Source organism: the organism of the source record quoted next, unplaced genomic scaffold (assembly GCF_019419815.1).
Source record: "Pyrus x bretschneideri cultivar Hongxiangsu unplaced genomic scaffold, Pyrus_bretschneideri_v1 Contig33, whole genome shotgun sequence".
Taxonomy (NCBI): domain Eukaryota; kingdom Viridiplantae; phylum Streptophyta; class Magnoliopsida; order Rosales; family Rosaceae; genus Pyrus; species Pyrus x bretschneideri.
In genome coordinates this window covers 3,379,905-3,385,844 of record NW_025999646.1, presented here as the reverse complement: position 1 = coordinate 3,385,844, position 5,940 = coordinate 3,379,905, and the positions used below count along the sequence as shown (strand labels likewise).

General features: G+C 34.4%; 1 long non-coding RNA gene across 1 annotated transcript; it reads left to right on the top strand.

The window, feature by feature from the left end:
* The first annotated feature begins 345 nt into the window (after positions 1-345).
* Positions 346-2,482, top strand: LOC103941372. Its single transcript, XR_007260783.1, has 3 exons — positions 346-734; positions 844-1,842; positions 1,915-2,482. It is a non-coding gene; the product is annotated as an uncharacterized LOC103941372 (long non-coding RNA).
* Positions 2,483-5,940: the final 3,458 nt, after the last annotated feature.

The following is a 5,940-nucleotide window of genomic DNA, read 5'->3' as shown; positions in this document are numbered from 1 at the left end:
CTTTGGACCTATTTCAAAAAACCCCAAAAATCTAATATCCCAAACCAAACCGAAAAATTCTCAAAACCGAATCGAAAAAAATACAAAACCAAAAATCCCGAAAATTTCGGTACGGGAATCGGTCTCAAGTTTTCGTTCATTCGGTAATCCCGAACCAAACCGAAATAAAAAATATATATATTATTTAATTTTTAAATATATATTTGGAATTGTAACAGCTATCGAATTCGGTTGAGATTTAATCTCAACCGTTGAATATAAATAAAACCAACTCAGAAGTCTATGTCTCAACTTTTTATGTCCACAATTTTTTTTATGCGTATAGAAATCCACTTAACTCAATTCAGTAACAAATCTAAATGATAGACTCATCATATATCAAAACAAAACATTTCATCATAAAGTATAAAGGCTAGCTTTGTGCCAGGAGATTAGTCAGTCGGGTCAATCAGTAGTGGTGGAATTGTCCACACCCTCACTCTCTCTCACCTAAAACGCAAGCCTCACCTCGGTACCTGAACCTCACCACCCTCCTTGCCGATTTTTCTCTCCTCCCACTTAAGTGACATCACCCAAATTCGTCGCCTGAATCTCGAATCTACCCACACCAGTCCTCATTCCTCACTCGTGAGTCCATCACCTGAATCGCTACTTCACCCACTGCCCATACCACCTGAATACGGCTCATGAGTCGAGCTCTCGGTCTTAGTCCGCACTCCTCCTCCCTGCACAAGGTAAGAAATTCCTACAATAAACTCAACCAAAGTTCATACATATTGTTTGATTCCAAATTCGATTAGGGATTTTGAATTTGGGTTTCTGAATTAAGGCTTTTTGAATTAGGGATTTTGAATAGGGTCTCTGAATTAGGGATTTTGAATCGACGGAGTGGTGAAAAATATTTATTTTTCTCATGCTAAAATGGCAAGCTGCTGTTCTGGGCTTCTTGGGCTTCGAAGCGTCTAGAGTTTTGGACCAATTATCGGCGGCAATCATCGTGAGCCGGTCCAGCTGAATCTCCGACAGCGTTATCGAGCTAGGAAGCGCCGAACCGGGCTTGGCCTTGACCGGGTACTCGAGCGGGTACTCGGCGACATGGTGGCGCTTGAAATCGTATGGCCCTGTTCCGTACACCTTCGTCATTGCCACTCGCTCACTGATCTGGTTGTATTGAGGTGGAATTGTTTATGGTTAATGTGCTTACTCATGATGTCAAAATTTGAATGAGTCGTAAAAATAGGTTGTGATGTTACATTGATTTGGATACTAGCCATCTTCTTCGGTGCATCAAACTAATGCGATTTTGTGGATCAGGATTAACGCCAAAGGCAGAGTACCGAATGATTGGAGCGGTTGAAGTTCGTTCCATGGCAGGAGTTGAGACCGTTGTTGGTTGTACAGTAAAATTCTAGTAGTTGGATCGAAGTTTCGCGAGGATTGGATGGACCCTTCGCCTCCTCCTCGAACTCTCTGTGATTCTATCGCTTGATAATTCACTTTCTTCATTATAATGTTTGTAAGTATATATCAACAATAAATTTTGTTTTCAGACCAGAACATGTTCTTTACATCATATATCAAACCTACATACGCATCCAGGACACTATTACTGTATTACATAGGAAGCTTAGAGAAATCCTAACCCTTTTTGGGTCATTTCCAAATATTTAAACTTGGGCAGAAGACAACTTAATATATAAGATTTTACTTGTCAAATCATTTTCGGAGGTGTCAGATTTTTACCTTACCTTTTGGATCTGAGAATCACGTGGTATTCGCACAATTTTCAGCCCTTGAACTTGTGATTTGAGCCGCTCTTCGATATCATCGTCGTTAATCGAGGTACCTTACACAGAGAACATACATACATGAGACATTTCTGATTCATCTTTATCTAATCTGCATTGTGGACAGGAACTAAACGGGACGAAGGTTGAACTTTACCTCTGAAGTGTTATTGGGCCAGGATTTGGGACGGAGATCTGACATGCACACGTTAGGGATGAGAGAGAAATGGGGATTAAACCCAGAAGGTGGGATCATCCGAATAGCAAGGAAGAAGAAGAGGGGAAAGAGAGATGAGGTTTTAAATGGGGTGAAGAAGAGAACCAGCTGAGACAGAGAAGCAAGCTTCCCTCCATAGTTGAGGTTCAGGCCTGTGGGAGAGGAACTGCAGAGAGAAACTCTGTTCAGCTAGTACCATCTCTCTGCAACGGACACCCGTTCCCCAACTCTTGTTAGGATGCAATCGGAGCTTCGGGTTTCAGGAAGCAAACGAAAACGAAGTGCGTTTCCATCCCCACCCTTTCTATGATGGTCGACACGTGCATGGTTGAAGGGGTGGCAATTATGTAAATAACTCAAAATCCACGTAAGTCACTGTTTATTTGAACAGTGCAATTGAAAACCTTACTTTAGACTAAAGCAATTGTAAAACTTCTAGTATGAAATTCAAGAGGTATTACTTTCGATCCAACAAATATTCAACATGTGCAACACTACCTTAGGCGAAATATTTTGGCGGCAACCATTCTACGGCAAGGGGATGACTTGGAAAGTTCAAGGGTGGTCAAATTAACTGAATTTTTTTTTATATAAATAAAATAATCATAATTATGCCCACCCCGGACTCAGATCATCTCCACGTCTCTTTAATTATGCGGATCCGACGAATCCTTGAATCTTGGCCGTTCACACAAATCAAACGATCAGAAATAAACTTTTTATTTATTTTTACACGAAACAAGGTTGCCTTTGTTGAGTATTAATAAATGACAGCTCAACATTAGTTAGTTAATGAGATTGTCATGTCATACTAAAACTATTAAATTGTTAAAAAGATTAGTTAGTCGGTTAGAAGTGTAAGAATGAAACTTTAAGTTAGATATATGTGTGTATAAAAGCTTTGTAATTGTGAGGATCCATTTCATCAAGTCTGAATACACTTCATACAGTTTACTTTCTTTCTTAATTATTTCTCTCTCAAGTTCTTCATTTTCCTACAATCCTTATTGCTCTTTGATTCTTTCTTAATGTAGTTAATAGCCTCGCCCCTTTCTAGTTTCTTCCTGCGTCGTTTTCATGATTTATTTATGGCTGTTTGATTTGCGTGAACGACCAGGATTTAAGGGTCCGTCAAATCCGCAGAAAAGACATCCAGCGAAGATCTCAGTCCCATCACTCATTGTCTATTATTCCACACCCGTTTTAATGAAATTTTTAATAAAAAGTTTACCTTATGGCACAATTTCATAGAAGAAGACATAATAAAATATAAAGAAAGAGTTTCTCCGTGTCTCTCTTTCCGATGCACCACCAGTCCTCACAACCCAACTCAAAATCAAGCAAAAGATCCAAGATTTAAGTTGCTGCTTCATTTAGGTGTTTGCAACTCACATCACAATTAATATTGAAGAGAAATTCGATTGAGCAAACATATTATACAATTATTGAATTTAAGAAATGATTCATGATATAAATGCAAATGGTGAGAAACGTGTAACAAATTAAAACTTTGAGTTTGTCGGCAATAGCACGGATATCAATTTAGGTACTCTTTAGATGGGTTTTGTGATTTGGTCGACAAAATTAGATAAGAGTTTAATAAACCATAAAAGGGCGTACTAAAGTTGGTCTTCAAAGAGCAAAAGATTAATTGTATCTGGTTTTGTTTGTTTGTTTTAATTAGATGCTTGAAGGCTTAGTTTATAGATTTAAAAGGTTGCGAAATTGAGAAGCGATGAACTTACCAATAAATTCTTCAATATTGAGTTTAACGAATGGATAACCGGGTGGATTCAAGTAAAAAAAAATATTGGCCTGTTGAGGCTATTTTAGGAATAATGGTAAGTGTGGAAATAACTTTGCTCCCTTTTTACTTTGAATTGGGGGTGTATATATATAGAAGGGGGAGAAATAAGAAGGTGGACATTGTAACAGTGTTAAGTAATCATAATCATGGTTATAATAATTGATCAGTTGGAAACCAGAACATAAGCACAAGGCATGCAAATTGCTACCAGATCCGGACCGGAAGAGAGAAAAGGTAAGATCATGAAAAATAAAGTATCCTCGTTTTTTCACCGTTCCAAAAGAATGAGCATCATATTCGGATCCTTTTTGTGAGAATTTTATCGATTTTTTAATTATATTTATTCATCGTACATGAGACGATAAAAAATTATTGTAATTTTTTATTTAAAATTAAATATAAACAGTACATGGTAAAAACTGATCGTACAATGTATGATGAACAGATGTGATTGGAAGATATTTGGAATTTTCACAAAAAAAAATCTAAAGAGGATCCTCATTCGATCCGAAAATATCTTAGTTGTTGAATGGCCACGATTTGACCAAAGTCATTATCATGTTAGGATGTGATTTGTCAATGAAAAAGCAAATAGATAATGAAGAAAATTCAAACTCTCAACGTACAATTAACCGGCTCGATCATGCAATGATCCCAACTTTTAGTATTTTTCTGAAAATTTATATATTTTTTTTAATGCTAGTAAGATTAAAATTTTAAACTAAATTTTATAAATCATATGATGTGAAAGTTTATTATTGAATTATTGCTAAGTGTTAATTAACTTGCTTATTTCCTATTGATGACACATTATTTGATTTGCAAATTTAATCTCTGTGGTATTATCCTTCCTTTTTTATTTATTTATTTATTTATTTATTTATTTTATGAGGAACCATTAATTACTTGATTCATTGAATTGAGAATTGCACATACATAAATTATTTGTTTGTTGTAGTACATTAATACACAACATAATGCGACGGTGCCCATATTGTTATTTATTTATTTTATTTTTTTCCTTTTTGGATTGTGATTTTATACATTCTTAACTACTTTTTTCAGATCCCTTCATATTTTGTAGACCTGGCAATTTATTACACGACCCGTTAACACGACACGTAAACGACACGAAAATAACGGGTTTCGGGTCAACACGATAACTAATCGGGTCATTATCCGGTCACACGATAATAACCCGTTAATAAAGGGTCCTTAACAGGTTTACACGAGAGTGACACGTGGGTAACCTGTTTCAACACGATAAGAAAAATGCTATTTTGATGATTTTAATTTTTTAAACTACTAAAAAAAACTTACTATAAAATGCAATAGATATAATGAATATGTATATATTGTTTATTAATTATTATTCTATTATTATTCTATATAAATTTTAAAATTTAAGTTTTATGTATTTATTTATTTTTATAGTATATTATAGGCAAAGATTGAGATTAAAAATCATAAAACACATTAAAAATAAAAATATCAAGTAATTTAAAAATACCAAAAACATAAAAAAATTATAGTAATTAATTTCCCACCTAATATTTCAAGAGTTTCATCCATTTCCCACCTAATGTTTGGGAAATTTTGCAACCTACATCCATCCATTTCCCGCCTAATGTTTAACCCAAAGAAAAAAAATAACCAGCTTTTTTTTTTTATTTTTTTATCTCTTATAACATTTTAACTTGAATAAAAATAAAATACGTAATAAAAAACATAAATGTAATTTTATTATTAAATATCATCACATACTAATTGAAACATAGTCTAATTAACACTTAAAATATATTTATTCCAAGTCATCAAAACGATAAGATTCACTAACGCTTAAAGTTTATTTATACTTTCATTAAGTATAACATCAATGCGTATCCCATCAAAATGATAAAAGTATGAATAAACTCTTAAGTGTTAATGAATTTATCGTTTTGACGGGATACGTATCCTACAAAACTAATTTCAACAATCCAACTGTCAAACTTGTTTATACATGCTTCGAGATCGCATACTCCAAAAATTGAAAAAAAACAAACATTCAGAGACGAAGTAATGAGACAAAACTTTTCAACGGTTATAAACGAAAAATCACGATTTAACAGTTATTTTAACTCCGATTT